The sequence below is a fragment of the Salvelinus sp. IW2-2015 genome, linkage group LG17 (assembly GCF_002910315.2).
Source record: "Salvelinus sp. IW2-2015 linkage group LG17, ASM291031v2, whole genome shotgun sequence".
Classification (NCBI taxonomy): Eukaryota; Metazoa; Chordata; class Actinopteri; order Salmoniformes; family Salmonidae; genus Salvelinus; species Salvelinus sp. IW2-2015.
In genome coordinates, this window is record NC_036857.1 from 35,390,704 (window position 1) to 35,406,755 (window position 16,052).

Here is a 16,052-nt window from a genome sequence, read left to right on the forward strand (position 1 = left end):
CAAAGGGCTATGGTGAAGCTCATATAATTAAAGATGAAGTTTAAGTATAACTCTGACTGGTGTGTGGTTTGTAAACTCTCCTCATTTAGTAATACAGAAATTACCACGACACCTTTCCACTGCGGCCCTGTAGATCTGGATGTGGGCGTGCCCCTCTTGCGTCTCCTGTAGTCCACGATCAGCTCCTTTGTTTTGTTGACGTTGTGGGAGAATTTTTTTTCCTGGCACTACTCCGCCAGGGCTCTCACTTCTTCCCTGTAGGCTGTCTCACGTTATTGGTAAATCGGGCCTACCACTGTTGTGTCGTCAGCAAACTGATGATTGAGTTGGAGACTTGTGTGCCACGCTGTCATGGGGAATCTCTCTCTTTGAATATGTCCTTTAACACTCCAGCCAGCTGGTCTGAACATGCTCTGAGGAAGCGGCTTGGGATGCCATCTMAGCCGGCAGCCTTGCAAGMGTTAATAGGCTTAAATTTCTTACTGACGTCGGCCACAGAGATCATAATGTGCAAGACCACACTATTGCTTATCAATTCCAGGTGGCCTATGGCTTCATTACCTTAGAACCTGATCCGTAACCCCAGCACAGTGTGTAGCCACTGATCTCCATATACCCCATTCACGCCCAGACACTGACTGCAGTCTTTTAGTTTGTACATTGAGAAAACATACACATTAAATAATAATAAGTCTGCTTATTGGATTTATTTGATTCATTCCATATCTGGGCGATATTAGGATTTATAAATATGTAAAATAAAAATGTATATTACATTCAGCTTTAATTTCATGGTGAGGTGGTACAAAGCACACAGCTAAAATCATACATTAAGCATTGAAAGGATTTTGTGTGTGTGTGTGTGTGTGTGTGTGTGTGTGTGTGTGTGTGCGTGCTGCGTGCGTGCGTGCGTGCGTGGCGTGCGTGCGTGCGTGCGTGCGTGCGTGCGTGCTGGTGCGTGCGTTGCGTGTGTGTGTGTGTGGGCCACTGAGACAGCATGGAGGAGTATACGTGCATGATCCCAGGGTCACACACGATGGAGCCTTCTACAGGTCATGCTTGCTCTGCATCAGGACCTCATGGCATCAGCAGGTGAGAGACATCAGCATCCATTGTTTTCCCTAAATGATTTTCCTTGGCAAGGTGCAAAGGCCCCCCGAAGTAACACGAAAGTGATTCAAACACCAATATATTCAATTGAAATCAATAGGGGCACGATTGTTTGGGTGTGGGTAACAAAGGTTACGGTAAGGGAAACATGCTTGACATATGCTAACCCAAGTGTAGCCGTTTTTCTGTAGGTTTTACATTATCTTAAATGATACTGTCCTGACACTTTTGAAGATTTCATAGCAAGGTGTGAAAAGGATGATTTGTTTATCCTTTTAGAACTTTAACATTGCTAATCATTTTACAGTCTTTTCCATTAATGTTAAATACTGTATCGATGACCTTACAAGTGATCAAACAAGAATCCCATTTGTTCAATCCTTCCTTTCATAAAAGGGATAAAACATCCAACAGCTTTGTATTTTACAATGTGGCACTTCCTTGGTGTGGAAACATTATGTAACTCCCACTCATYAATGTAACTTTCACCCCGGAGCAAACTGAGTGAGGTATCAACAAGGTCTGTCCCATAAGCTGTGTTTCATTCTGGGATGAGCGATGGAGTCCGAGATGAGCTGATGGTCTCTCGATGTGGAGCCGTCCAGGCCAAGTGCCAGGGAGGTGTCTGACATGGTCTGGATCGACCACTGACACCAACCTGTTCCTCTGGGCCCTGTCAACCCATCCCGCCCGTCACTCTCTAACCCTAACCCCCAGAGACATGCACCCTGCGTCCCTTCTCTAATTCTTAGATTAACTCCATGTGTGGCCTATAGGTTTCCCTCCGCTGAAAGGGAGAAAGGTGACTAATAAAAGACGAGCCTATTCTCATTGAATGTGGCTGAATGATGGGGGAAAGGGTAAAAGCCCAAATGTCAACATGAACTCCGTTGTGTCTTCTGGATATGCTTGGTAATCGTTTGATTCCAGACCATTGTACTCTGCGGCTTTCTTTGGGGTAGGAGAGGCGTGTACTGGGAGGTTGAGAGCGTGCATCTGCCTGAGAAGTCATACGTCTATCTTGTAAATCAGCTGAAGTGATTGGTCTGTTACTACATGGTTTTCGTAGACACAACAGTGTTGCTTTCCCTTACAACGATAATTTACAATGCCAATATATAAAGCTCTACACTCTCCATTGCCCAGTTGATGCCATTGTGTGTGTGTGTGTGTGTGTGTGTGTGAGGGGAGAACGGCTCAAAATGATGTCCGGGACAGAGCAAATGAGATGGCATCAAACACCTTGAAACCAATGTGTCTGATGTATTTGATACCATTCCACTGATTCCACTCCAGTCATTACCACGAGCCCGTCCTCCCCAATTAAGGTGCCACCAACCCCCTGGGGTGCGTACCTACGTGTGTGCTATTCCAGTGCTATTTAGTGGCTAGGACCCAGTTGCACAGGGAGGGGTTCAGACCCAGGCCCCGAGCTTGGGGATGAGCTTGGAGGGCACTATGGTGTTGAAGGCTGAGCTGTAGTCAATGGACTGCATTCTTACATAGGTATTCATCTTGTCCAGATGGGATAGGGCAGTGTGCAGTGCAATGGTGATTGCATCGTCTGTGGGGCTGTATGAAAATTGTCTCATGTCTGAGATGTTGAATTACAACTCCACTCTATTCTGACGTTTTGGCACTTTGATTGCCTTACAGAGGTCATAGCTGGTCTGTTTGTACACGTCCATGTTCCCAGTCACCTTGCCTTGGTTAAATGCGGTGGTTTGCGCATTCAGTCGAGCGAACATCGAGAGAATAATGTGATTATGGGCAAACGAGGAGCACATGTCTGAAAGAAGGCCCTGTTCTAAAAGGCGGGCCCCTCTGCGAGGGACCATGTTTAGCTTTACGCCCTCCACAGTTGTGTGGTATACTTGAGTTGTTTATTTAGCAAGATTATCAATGTCATTGTCCGTAAAGAAATGATTCTCTCTTCTTTCCCAGTCCTTGACACATAAGACCCTGGTCCTTCTCCTGGGGCTGGTCCTTCTCCTGGGGCTGGACCCCTCCAAACAACTGGACCACCCCCACGTCACTTACGCCTACATGAAGTACATGTGGAAGCGCCAACCCAAGGTATAGTAGCAATGCCATTGTTGAAAAGGTTTTCTCTGTAAAGAGGAGCAGAACTAGAGTTAAATGTAGTTGTTCTATCAATGTGTTCTAATGTAAGGAAATGCAGGGGACAAAAAAATTGAAATCTTGGAGGGGCTAATGAAATATTTTTGACTATTGTGCGTAGGGAATCAACCAACATAAAAAGCATCAACATTCCAGGAAAAAAGTGCAGCAGTAATCAGGTTTCCATTCCACCTTTTTATGTGAGTAAAAGTACATGTTGGATAGAAAATGTCACGACAGGCCTGATGGTAACAGAACATTTGTCTGTAAACTTTCCAAATATCGACAAAACAAAATATGCTAGACAAGGTGGGATCTGGGATCTCTTTGTGTCTTTAAAATGTATTATCTGAGAAATGGTGGTAGAACTTAAATCAAATTGTGTTGGTCACATACAGGTCATTAGCAGATGTTATTGCSAGTGTAGAGGAAATGCTTATGCTTCTAGATCCGACAGTGCAGCAGTATCTAACAGGTAATATCCACAACAAAACTTAATATCTAACAAATTCCACAACAAAACCTGTGTACACACAATCTAGTAAAGGAATGGGATAAGAATATATAAATATAAAATAAACTCAGCAAAAAAGAAACATCCTCTCACTGTCAACTGCGTTAATTTTCAGCAAACTTAACATGTGTAAATATTTGTATGAACATAACATGATTCAACAACTGAGACATAAACTGAACAAGTTCCACAGACATGTGACTAACGGAAATGTAATAATGTGTCCCTGAACAAAGGGGGGGTCAAAATCAAAAGTAACAGTCAGTATCTGGTGTGTCCACCAGCTGCATCAAGTACTGCAGTGCATCTCCTCATGGACTGCACCAGATCTACAAGTTCTTGCTGTGAGATGTTACCCCACTCTTCCACCAAGGCACCTGCAAGTTCCCAGAAATTTCTGGGGGGAATGGCCCTAACCCTCACCCTCCGATCCCACAGGTCACAGACGTGCTCAATGGGATTGAGATATGTGCTCTTCGCTGGCCATGGCAGAAAACTGACATTCTTGTCTTACAGGAAATCACACAGAGAACGAGCAGCATGGCTGGTGGCATTGTCATGCTGGAGGGTGATGTCAGGATGAGCCTGCAGAAAGGGTACCACATGAGGGAGGAGGATGTCTTCCCTGTAACGCACAGCGTTGAAATTGCCTGCAATGACAACAAGCTCAGTCCGATGATGCTGTGACACACCGCCCCAGACCATGACGGACCCTCCACCTCCAAAATCGATCCTGCTCCAGAGTACAGGCCTCGGTGTAACGCTCATTCCTTTGACGATAAACGCAAATCCAACCATCACCCCTGGTGAGACAAAACTGCGACTGGCCAGTGAAGAGCACTTTTTGCCAGTCCTGTCTGGTCCAGCGACGGTGGGTTTGTGCCCATAGGCGACGTTGTTGCCGGTGATGTCTGGTGAGGACCTGCCTTACAACATGCCTACAAGCCCTCAGTCCAGCCTCTCTCAGCCTATTGCGGACAGTCTGAGCACTGATGGAGGGATTGTGCGTTCCTGGTGTAACTCGGGCAGTTGTTGTTGCCATCCTGTACCTGTCCCGCAGGTGTGATGTTCGGATGTACCGATCCTCTGCAGGTGTTGTTACACGTGGTCTGGCACTGCGAAGACAATCAGCTGTCCGTCCTGTCTCCCTGTAGCGTTGTCTTAGGCGTCTCACAGTACGGACATTGCAATTTATTGCCCTGGTCACATCTGCAGTCCTCATGCCTCCTTGCAGCATGCCTAAGGCTCGTTCATGCAAATGAGCAGGGGCCCTGGGCATCTTTCTATTGGTGTTTTTCAGAGTCAGTAGAAAGGTCTCTTTAGTGTCCTAAGTTTTCATAACTGTGACCTWAATTGCCTACCGTCTGTAAGCTGTTAGTGTCTTAACGACCGTTCCACAGGTGCATGTTCATTAATTGTTTACGGTTCATTGGACAAGCATGGGAAACAGTGTTCAACCCTTTACAATGAATATCTGTGAAGTTATTACGTTTTTTACGAATTATTTTTGAAGACAGGGTCCTGAAAAAGGGATGTTTCTATGGATGAGCTTTCTATGGATGAGTTTATATGGATGAGCAGTGCCAGAGCGGCTACGATGCAATAGATAATATAGAATAGATAGTGTAGTAGACAGTATATACATGTGAGATAAGTAATGCAAGATATGTAAGCTTTCTTACAGTGGCATAATTAAAGTGACTAGTGTTCCATTTATTAAAGTGGACAATGATATCAAGTCTGTAGGAAGGCAGCCGCCTCTGTGTGCTAGTGATGGCTGTTTAACACTCTGATGGCCTTGAGAATGAAGCTGTTGTTCAATCTTTCTTTCCCAGCTTTGATGCACCTGTACTGACCTCGCCTTCTGGATGTAAGCGGGGTGAACAGCCAGTGGCTCGGATGGTTATTGTCCTTGATGATATTTTTTGGCCGTCCTGTGACATCGGGTGTTGTAGGTGTCCTGGAGCGTAGTTTGCCCCCAGTGATGCATTGTGCAGACCGCYCCACCCTCTGGAGAGCCCTGCGATTGCAGGCGGTGCAGTTGGAGTACCAGGCGGTGATACAGCCCGACAGGATTCTCTCGATTGTGCATCTGTTGAAGTTTGTGAGTGTTTTTGGTGACAAGCCAAATTTCTTCAGTCCCCTGAGTTTGCTGCCCGCCACAGAGCTATAGTAGGGCCAGCTGCGGGAGCCACTACCAGCTCACAAGGCAGGAATCTTAATGACACATGCACCCCGGTCCCTGCCAGAGAGGAGCCATCCATCCCCACTCTGAAGGGAGAAACGTTTTGAAACTAATTGAAATATAAAGAAAAATACTGTTGAATATCAGTCTTATCAGATGGATGTGTGTGGGGGAATAGCGTAGAGAGCCTGGAGCCAGTTGTATTTTGACTATGTCAGGAGAGTTGAGTTGACTCCCTGTTTTGAATGAGAATTCTTATTTGACCCCCGTGTGTGTCTGTTGTTCTTCTGTCCCCCGTCAGATTGAAGCSTTCCGGCACACGCAACACTTTGTCCAGGGGATGCAGCAGCAGTCCCAGCATGCCATTGCCGCTGAAGACAAGCAACACCAGCAGGAGCTCCACAAGCTCAGGCCAGGACTCCTACCACAACTACTTTAGGAAAAAAAGGAATCAGTTGCTATTGCAGTGTGAGCTTTTAAAAAATCAACACACAAACGTTTTCTCAGCCCTCATCTAGAGGGTCACGTACAGAGRGTTCTGCTCTTTCTCCAGGACCGTGACCCCGGGGCTGTTACTCCTCTACGTCTCCCTCCCTCACTACTTGCTACTGGCATTTGCCCTTGCAACCCCCGCCAATTTCTCTCTCGTTTCATTCTGTGTWAAKAGYCTCTGGGACAGTTGTAGGATGATAGATCCCAAATTKATACAACCAGTAGGCCTAGGCTGGYTCCAGTTATGTAAGCTCAGCAATGCGCACATGGCAGTAGGCTAGAATACGAACAAACGTTCGTTCCATAATGCGTTTTATTGCTTCTTTAATCAGGACAATGGTTTTCAGCTGTGCTAACATAATTGCAAAAGGGTTTTCTAATAATAAATTAGCATTTTAAAATTATAAACTTGGATTAGCTAACACAAAGTGCCATTGGAACACAGGAGTGATGGTTGCTGATAATGGGCCTCTGTACGCCTATGTAGAAATTCCATTTAAAAAATCAGCCGTTTCCCACTACAATAGTCATTTACAACATTAACAATGTCTGCACTGTATATAAGAGTGTGCAAAGCTGTTATCAATGCAAAGGGTGCCTACTTTGAAGAATCTGAAATCTAAAATATATTTTGATTTGTTTAACACTTTTTTTMSTTACTARATGATTCCATATGTGTTATTTCATAGTTTTGATGTCTTCACTACTATTCTACAATGTAGAAAATAGTAAAAATAAAGAAAAACCCTTGAATTAGTAGGTGTGTCCAAACTTTTGACTGGTACTGTATTTAAAACCACTTTGTTGCCTGTTTTGCTTGTTATGTGATTTTGGCATTAATACGTGTCACATATCAGTTTGCAGACAATGTAAAAAAATCAACAAAAAAAAATCATTGAGTTAATAAAGCCGCATACAAACATGGTCTCTTTTTTGCTCTCTTGAGTAAGGCATCTCCAAAATGTAGGTGTTCAGCCTAGCTCAGTGCTTTCTGTGGTGGTGGGGCAGCCAGCGGAAAATATGGAGCGTATGGGTTGGTAATGTTCTCTAGTTGCGCCTTGATTGGCTCAGTGTTCTGTCACTCAGGTGAATACTTCGTCACCGCAAAATCTATGGGTAGAGATCGAAAATTCAAGCCCCTTGGGTGTTGCCATTGATTTACATTAGAAGTGCCCATCCAAGAAGGCTCAAGATCCTTGGCCACATAAAATGTCAAATCACGTTATATCTACCGTATATCTTGATTGGACTGATCATGTCAACATTATACTTACAAAATCTTAGCTAGCAAACTAGACAAGCAGTCATCATCATGAATCATGTCGACAWTCCACTAGAACAGGTATTCCCAAACTGGGGTTTCACTGCCAAAAATACAATGAAACCATCTAGTGTTCAGCGAAATAACAACGCATTGTCAAATACAGGTAGCCAAATCCTTTTAACCTGTGGTGAGTTATTCACAATTTTGTAAGATGGCTAAATTAAAGAGTAAAATTATTGATTATTATATTATTATTTGTGCCATGGTCCTATTAGAGCTCTGTCACTTCCCACGAGCCGGATTGTGACAAAAACTTACACTCGTTCTTACGTTTAATAAATTATTGTATAGTGTGTGTGTGGCTTACAATGATGGCAAAAAACAACATTTGAGAGTGCAATGACCATGGTGCTAGAGGTGGTATGCAGCTGGAGGTTGAATGTTTGAAGAGGTATGGGAATATAAAAAGTTTGGGAACCAATCTACTAGAAAATCATTCCATATTCTTGTCATATGAAGAGAAATTATAGATAAAACGTATCGGTGCTCATTGGCCATTGGACATAAATATTGCACAACAAGCTGGAAATTTCAAATTCAACAATGAGTGGTTTGGAAGGAATCAGTGGCTAAATGCAGGCATTGCAAAGCATTCACTACCCTGCTATTCAGTGGAGTGGGTGTGTGGTGCAAGTCTGGGTTTAAGGATCTCTTTTCCAAGCTTAAAAGGATAAACATTCACATGCCATGGGCCAGAAAAGGTTGAATACATTGGCCATGCTATCAATCCAGCATTACTTCTGCCGCGTTCACAACAACTGGAAACTCGGAACTGGGACATTTCAGACTTTGGTAAGTTCAAGACGACTGGGAACTCTGGAATGAAAAAAGCTCTGACTGGGGAAAATACGTTTTGAACGGTCATCCAACAGAATTCCAAGTCGGGAACTCTGGCTTCTTTCTAGAGCTCTGGCCTGAAGATCACTGATATCGTGATTCGAATTTGTTTTTTTCGAGTTCCCAGTTGTCCTGAATGCACCATAAATCCAGAGAATGGCGGAATTTGATGACAACATTTTCCCACAAAAAGGATAGCTGCGCCAACTTCCTGTTGTGAAAACAGCACAACAAGGTGAGTCCAAAAATGTCTTGTATGCTGCTGCATAAATGATGTAATATGCCAGGGAGATACAGTTGAAGTCGGAAGTTTACATACACCTTAGCCAAATACATTCATACTCGTTTTTTTTTTAAATTCCTGACATTTAATCATAGTAGAAATTCCCTGTGTTAGGTCAGTTAGAATCACCGCTTTATTTTAAGAATGTGAAATGTCAGAATAATAGTAGAGAGAATTACTTATTTCAGCTTATATTTCTTTCATCACATTCCCAGTGAGTCAGAAGTTTACATACACTCAATTAGTATTTGGTAGCATTGCCTTTAAATTGTTTAACTTGGGTCAAACGTTTTGGGTAGCCTTCCACAAGCTTCCCACAGTAATGTATGTGAATGTTGGCCCACTCCTCCTGACAAAGCTGGTGTAACTGAGCCAGGTTTGTAGGCCTCCTTGCTCGCACAAACTTTTTCAGTTCTGCCAACAAATGTTCTATAGGATTCAGGTCAGGGCTTTGTGATGGCCACTCAAATACCTCYACTTTGTTGTRCTTAAGCCATTTTGCCACAACTTTGGAAGTATGCTTGGGGTCATTGTCCATTTGGAAGACCCATTTGCGACCGAGCTTTAACTTCCTGACTGATGTCTTGAGATGTTGCTTCAATATATCCACATAATAGTCTTTCCTTACGATGCCATCTATTTTGTGAAGTGCACCAGTCCCTCCTGCAMCAAAGCACCCCCACAACATGATGCTGCCACCCCCGTGCTTCACGGTTGGGATGGTGTTCTTCAGCTTGCAAGCCTCCCCCTTTTTCTTCCAAACATAACAATGGTCTTTATGGCCAAKCAGTTCTATTTTTGTTTCATCAGACCAGAGGACATTTCTCCAAAAAGTACGATCTTTGTCCCCATGTGCAGTTGCAAACCGTAGTCTGGTTTTTGTATGGCGGTTTTGGAGCAGTGGCTTCTTCCTTGCTGAGTGGCCTTTCGATATAGGACTCGTTTTACTGTGGATATAGACATTTTTGTACCTGTTTCCTCTAGCATCTTCACAAGACCCTTTGCTGTTGTTCTGAGATTGATTTGCACTTTTCACACCAAAGTATGTTTATCTCTAGGAGACAGAACGCATTTCCTTCCTGAGCAGTATGACGGCTGTGTGGTCCCATGGTGTTTATACTTGCGTACTATTGTTTGTACAGATGAACGTGGTACCTTCAGGCGTTTGGAAATTGTTCCCAAGGATGAACCAGACTTGTGGAGGTCTACAATTTTTTTTCTGAGGTCTTGGCTGATTTCTTTTGATTTTCCCATGATGTCAAGCAAAGAGGCACTGAGTTTGAAGGTAGGCCTTGAAATACATCCACAGGTACACCTCCAATTGACTCAAATGATGTCAATTAGCCTCTCAGCTTCTAAAGCCATGACATCATTTTCTGGAATTTTCCAAGCTGTTTACAGGCACAGCCAACTTAGTGTATGTAAACTTCTGACCCACTGGAATTGTGATACAGTGAATTATAAGGGAAATCTGTCTGTAAACAATTGTTGGAAAAATGACTTGTGTCATGCACAAAGTAGATGTCCTAACRGACTTGCCAAACTTTAGTTTGTTAACAAGAGATTTGTGGTTGAAAAGCGAGTTTTATGACTCCAACATAAGTGTTTGTAAACTTCAGACTTCACTGTGTATATATATATTATTATATATTATTATGTATCTACACAACCTACTCCAAAAATTAAAAGTGCAATAAATAAATAAAATAAAAAATAAATATAAAAAATTAAGATGTCTTGATTGCATGTCTTCACACCCCAGAGGTAACTCTTGGTGGAAACCATAACATCTGCGAATCATTATGAATAATACTCCGCCAACTTTGTACAACTCTTAGGGCAACATATGCCCATTGTTTTGCCAGAATCGCTCAAGCTCAGTAATTTTGGTCGGGAATCATTGATGGACAGTAATATTCTAATTAAAASRTMAAATYAATCATTCTCTCTACTATTATTTGGACATTTCACATTCTTAGAATAAAGTGGTGATCCTAACTGACCTAAGACAGGGAATTTTTACTAGGATTAAATGTCAGGAATTGTGAAAAACCGAGTTTAAATGTATTTGGCTAAGGTGTATGTAAACCTCCAACTTCAAATGTATGTAGGATAAGATTACATTTTAAGGCATTGCACAGTCTTCACCTTTCAAGGGGCATGCAGACTTTCACTAGCCACTCTACAAACACACCCTGTGATTCTATTGAGGCAACAAGSGAACATGACACCAGGAAAGGAATGTTTCATACCTGCCATTGCACTTCCTGACAGGGATTCTCATTGTCTGTGGAATGTTGTTTCGGGAAAACACCTGTGTAACTTGGTTAGCACCATTTTCTTCCAGACGTGCTGACACACTTTCCCGAAAACAGGTCGGCACTGTGAAATGGTGCACACCTGGTCCGTGCAAACCACACACACTCCATCTCCCCAAAATAATTCATTGTAATTTTAGAGCTATTTATTTGAAAACGGGACACTTTACAAGGCAATTACCATGATAAGACCTGCAGCCTTGGAATCTTCTGTCTGAGTTCTCGTGGTAACACAGAAGCACTACAGGCACTTGTTTTTCTCCGATGCAGACCGCTTTTCTGTCTTTTTCTTAAGGAGAAGCGGTTTGTCAGAGACTGAACCGGTAGTGTATTTTCACATGGAAAAGCACTCAGCAGGATTAGGTAATGCTGATGGATAATTTATTAGAAGTTCTCTCTGGAAATAGTGCTCCACACAGTTAGGAGCTGAGGGGTGGATCGCTGTGCAGCACTCGCCAGTTCCTGGTGAGACGTGTTATAAACCAATCACACGGTGGGCAATATTAAAAAGAGAAAGAAGATTGATGTTGCGAAAAGACGTTTATCAAACTCAGGCATCGTTACCAAAAGCAGCGGCGCATTACTTTAGCTACTGAAAGGTCTTAGAATCACTTGTGATTTGTAATTACAACTCTTCCCATCATTCTCCCTCATTTTAATTAATGGACTGCACTTGTACTGTGTTGGACATCATTGCCAACTCCCCCAGACAACTTGTGGTGACAGTGAGCACAGTGTATAAATTATAACTTTACCAACATATTTAAGAAATTGTAACAACCGAACAGACTTTTCTCATAGTCAAGTAAATAGTGGATTCAGTGAATTCAATTTTACTCCCGAGTTTACCACAGATCTGGGCCTAAGGTCATGTCAGTGGCCAAACAAAGCAATAAGGGGTAGAGAGGAGTGTGTGGACGCGCCTCCTCTGTGGCATCTTCTCTGTAGAGAGGGTAGATTGACTGCCAGGAAATACCACGTGGAAAGCATTCATCKTACTAACAAGCAGGTTTAAATGAAAGAGCCTGACTTACTGTAAGAGCTTCATATCACATACCAGCCCTTAGCTGTTGACACAAGCTTGCCAAGGCTCTTCAGATTAATCGGACCTCGATGTAACCCTTGGCCCGTATTCATGAAATGTATCACAGTATGAGTGTTGATCTAGAATTATTTGGCTTCTAAATAATTATGAATAAGATGGGGACTTGATCCTAGATCAGCACTCCTACTCTGGAGAGACTTTGTGAAAACAAGCCCTGAAGCGTAGGCCGTATTCTGCTGATGATCCATCTTGTGACCAAGACTGTCTCTCTCTTCTCCCTCCATCCTCTCTAGGTGCTTGCTGGGGCTAGGTGAGTGGCAGCTCAGTCTGCAGGGCATCAACGATAGCACCATCCCAAAGAGCTGCAGTACTACAGCCACTCCACGAAGCTGCAACTTATACAAGGTCTGTCACCTCCCTCACCTTTCACCTCTAACCCCTGTCACTCCCATCAGTCATTCATGTTGAGCACCTCATGTTGAGTCCTCCATGTACAGTGGTTCCTCCTTAAACAGTTGTGGCACACCTTGCGGGCTGCATTCTGTGGCACGTCATTTAATTGTGAAATATTTTTTCTGTTAATGCAAGTGCTAGTTTGACCACGAGAGGGCATCTTTGAGAAGCATTCGATAGTCTTCCATATTGCAGGCAAGCGGGAGACCGGGGTTCAATTCCCCGACCGGGAGGGGGAGTAGGCTGTCCTTGAAAATAGAAATTAGTTCTTAACTGATTCCATATGTGTTATTTCATAGTTGTGATGTCTTTACTATTATTCTGCAATGTAGAAAATAGTAAAAATAAAGACAAACCTGGAATGAGTAGGTGTGTCCAAACTTTTGACTGGTACGTGCTTAATTAATTTGATTAATATTATGGTGTTTCTATTCCATGTAAAACGAAAAACCCTTTCACTCTCGGAACGAAAAACCATTTCACTCTCGGAGCGCACACTGGACATAGGGCTGATTTGAGTGTTCTGGCCTTACAACGGCAGTCAAGCACACAAGCTAACGTTGGCTAGCTTGCTAGCTACTTCCAGACACAAATGGACCTCTCTGACCATTTTACTCGCCCTAAATTCATTATTCTGCTCTCTGGTACACTCAGACAAGAGTGCTCTGAAATCGGAGTAGATAGCCAGCGCGAATTTATGAAAGCACCCGAATGTTCATTGAGAACGCACACGACTATAGCATTTAGCTAAGCTAAGAATGACGGGAATAATCAAGTCAATAAACGTTGGGTAATTAGTTAGCCTATAGTTAATATACTGGCAAGTTTGATGTATAACTACTAACGTTAGGTAGCTAGCTAACATACCGGTACATACTGCTGTAATGATATGCTATATGGTTCTTAAGGACAGCGTAGCTAGCAAATTGTCAGCCAACATAACGTGTAAGGTAACTTATTTGAAAAGTCATTACTTTATTACATTGAGTAGCAAGCTACAGCGAGGATGCGCTCTATCAACTCTGTGGCTTGAGCATGCTTTTGGTGCACAGTCGATAGCGCGCTGGACTTCGGGCAAGAAGGTTGAGGGTTCGAAACCTGCTTCCTGCTTGTTTAATTTGAAGTCATGCACAATTTCCAGTTGATTCTTTGGTTTACATTGCCTATTCATTGTCAGTTAGAGACAGTAGTACATTGGGACACAAAAGCATAATCAGTGCTCTAACTCCCCCTTGGTCGTTAGGGCAAATCTGGTCTGTGATAGGACGGGGGGTTTTCACACCTAGCTCGGCTATTAGACTATTCTTTAGTAAAAGTCTATTGTTCAGCTATTAGCCCTCCTCCCCAACCTGCAACAAATTGATGTCTTTTTGTCGAGAGCAAAAGCTTTTTTTAAATTTTCAATCCAAAATAATTGTTCTGAAAGCAAAAACGAGGAAGTAAAAAAAAAAAATTCGCAATCAAATATTTGGTAATACAGCGCAAAATGTTATGCATTTTATTCCCCAAAAAGATTTAGAGAACAAAAAATGCATTTGAAAACAAAACAAATTTTGCTATGAACCACCCTCTATTTTGGCCATTTTTTGAGTGTCAGTTTGGCTACAACCAATACTGCTCAGCCTTTCTTTCTGACACAAAGGAAGTCATAGCGGACACCTACGAAGAAGGACTATGTGATGATGGCATCTCAGGTAAGCAGCACTGGGCGCTCTTCTGTCCAACTTCTACATAGCTAGTAGTTAGCTCCTACGATTCAGTGTCGGTTCGTAACATTCTACTATATTACATAGATACATACATACCGTAGAAGGATAAATCATGCAATTATTATTCTCAATCTAACCAAAAGCATTTAGCTACGAACGCCTGTTCTCGCCATTTTCAGTTGAATTCATCTAACTTTCTTTCATGGAAACTCATAAGAGGCCATGTCCTATTTGTTTCATAATCGATATATAATCATATTTCATGACAGTGTAACAGAGAACCCTACCACTGACTCCTCATCTTTTAGTCAGGACATATACAGTGGGGAGAACAAGTATTTGATACACTGATGATTTTGCAGGTTTTCCTACTTACAAAGCATGTAGACGTCATGTTAATTTTTATCATAGGTTACACTTCAACTGTGAGAGACGGAATCCTAAAAACAAAAATCCAGAAAATCACCATTGTATGATTTTAAGTAATTAATTTGCATTTTATGGCATCGACATAAGTATTTGATACAGTGCAGAAAAAGCAAGAACTTTATAATTGTGAGTACGAGAAAGAACCTAGTATTGCAAATTAACAGAGATACATACAGTTTCCTGTAGATTCTTGAGCCAGTTGTGCACACCAACTGCGGCAGAGGATATTTGGAGCACGACAACTCGCTAGCGATATGACAGAACGAGCAGTTACTCGACGAAAGATCGACTTGCAGTATTACGAGGAGCGATGGTACGGCTGAGGGGCAGAGAAGATTAGAGCGGAGAAAACATTATGCAGGCATACAACCTCCAAGAGAGAATTTAGTCAATGAATTGGAGTTACAAGATAGCGTAGAGAGACTGGGAGCGTAGAGCACAGACTCGGAAGGACCTGAGATGCTTCTTGAGCAGGAAGCACAACTCCCTGTAGTTGCGACCTGGCTTGGTGATGGTCCTCTAGCGTGGCGATTCGTTGTCAATTTGCTGGGAACCGAGGATCGCGGCACGACCACGACCCATGACTTCTCTTCTCCTATATGCTCTTACTGAGGGAAGGAGGTTGTTGGTGTCACAGATCCTCGCGCAACTACCATGGGCGCGCGATGGCCATCGCTCCTCCCCTCTCAATACGTGCGCTACGTCGTACCTGTCCCACTTTTAAGTCAGTTAACAAAGCATCCCCCAACGCGAATGGGATGGTTCTTCCACCTCCATCATTGTATGGTGCCTCTCGTTATCGGTTGGGATGGTGCTAGTTCTCTCGGGTTGTACTAGTCTTCCTCTGAGTTCCTCCAGACACATCGCTGAGATTTAGGAGTTAGTGTCAGTAGCATAAAATAGCCTTATCGTAGCTTTTATGGTGTTCTCCCCCATCAACCATTCCATGACCCTTATTCTCCCATATCCTCCTCTGCGATTATCCAGTTAATTGGTCTCATTGGCGACACATAAACAAATTCAGAAACAGGCCTGGAATACATAGCGCATAGCCGTTTGAGAATCCAGCAGCTGACCCTTGGACGTTGCGCGCTGCAAAAGAGCGGTTTTACGGTCGTTGTGTGTTACTAATGGTTTTCTATTGAGCATGGCCTCGTCGTGGTGCCCCAGCCCTCTCCTCTCGAGAGTGTCAGTTGGAGACCGAGGTTCTCGACCGCCTTGGTAGGTGGGTC

General features: G+C 43.1%; 1 pseudogene; it reads left to right on the forward strand.

The window, feature by feature from the left end:
- The window catches only part of LOC111976332 (serine/threonine-protein kinase mTOR-like), a 100,584-nt pseudogene that overhangs the window by 76,781 nt on the left and 7,751 nt on the right, over positions 1 to 16,052 (forward strand).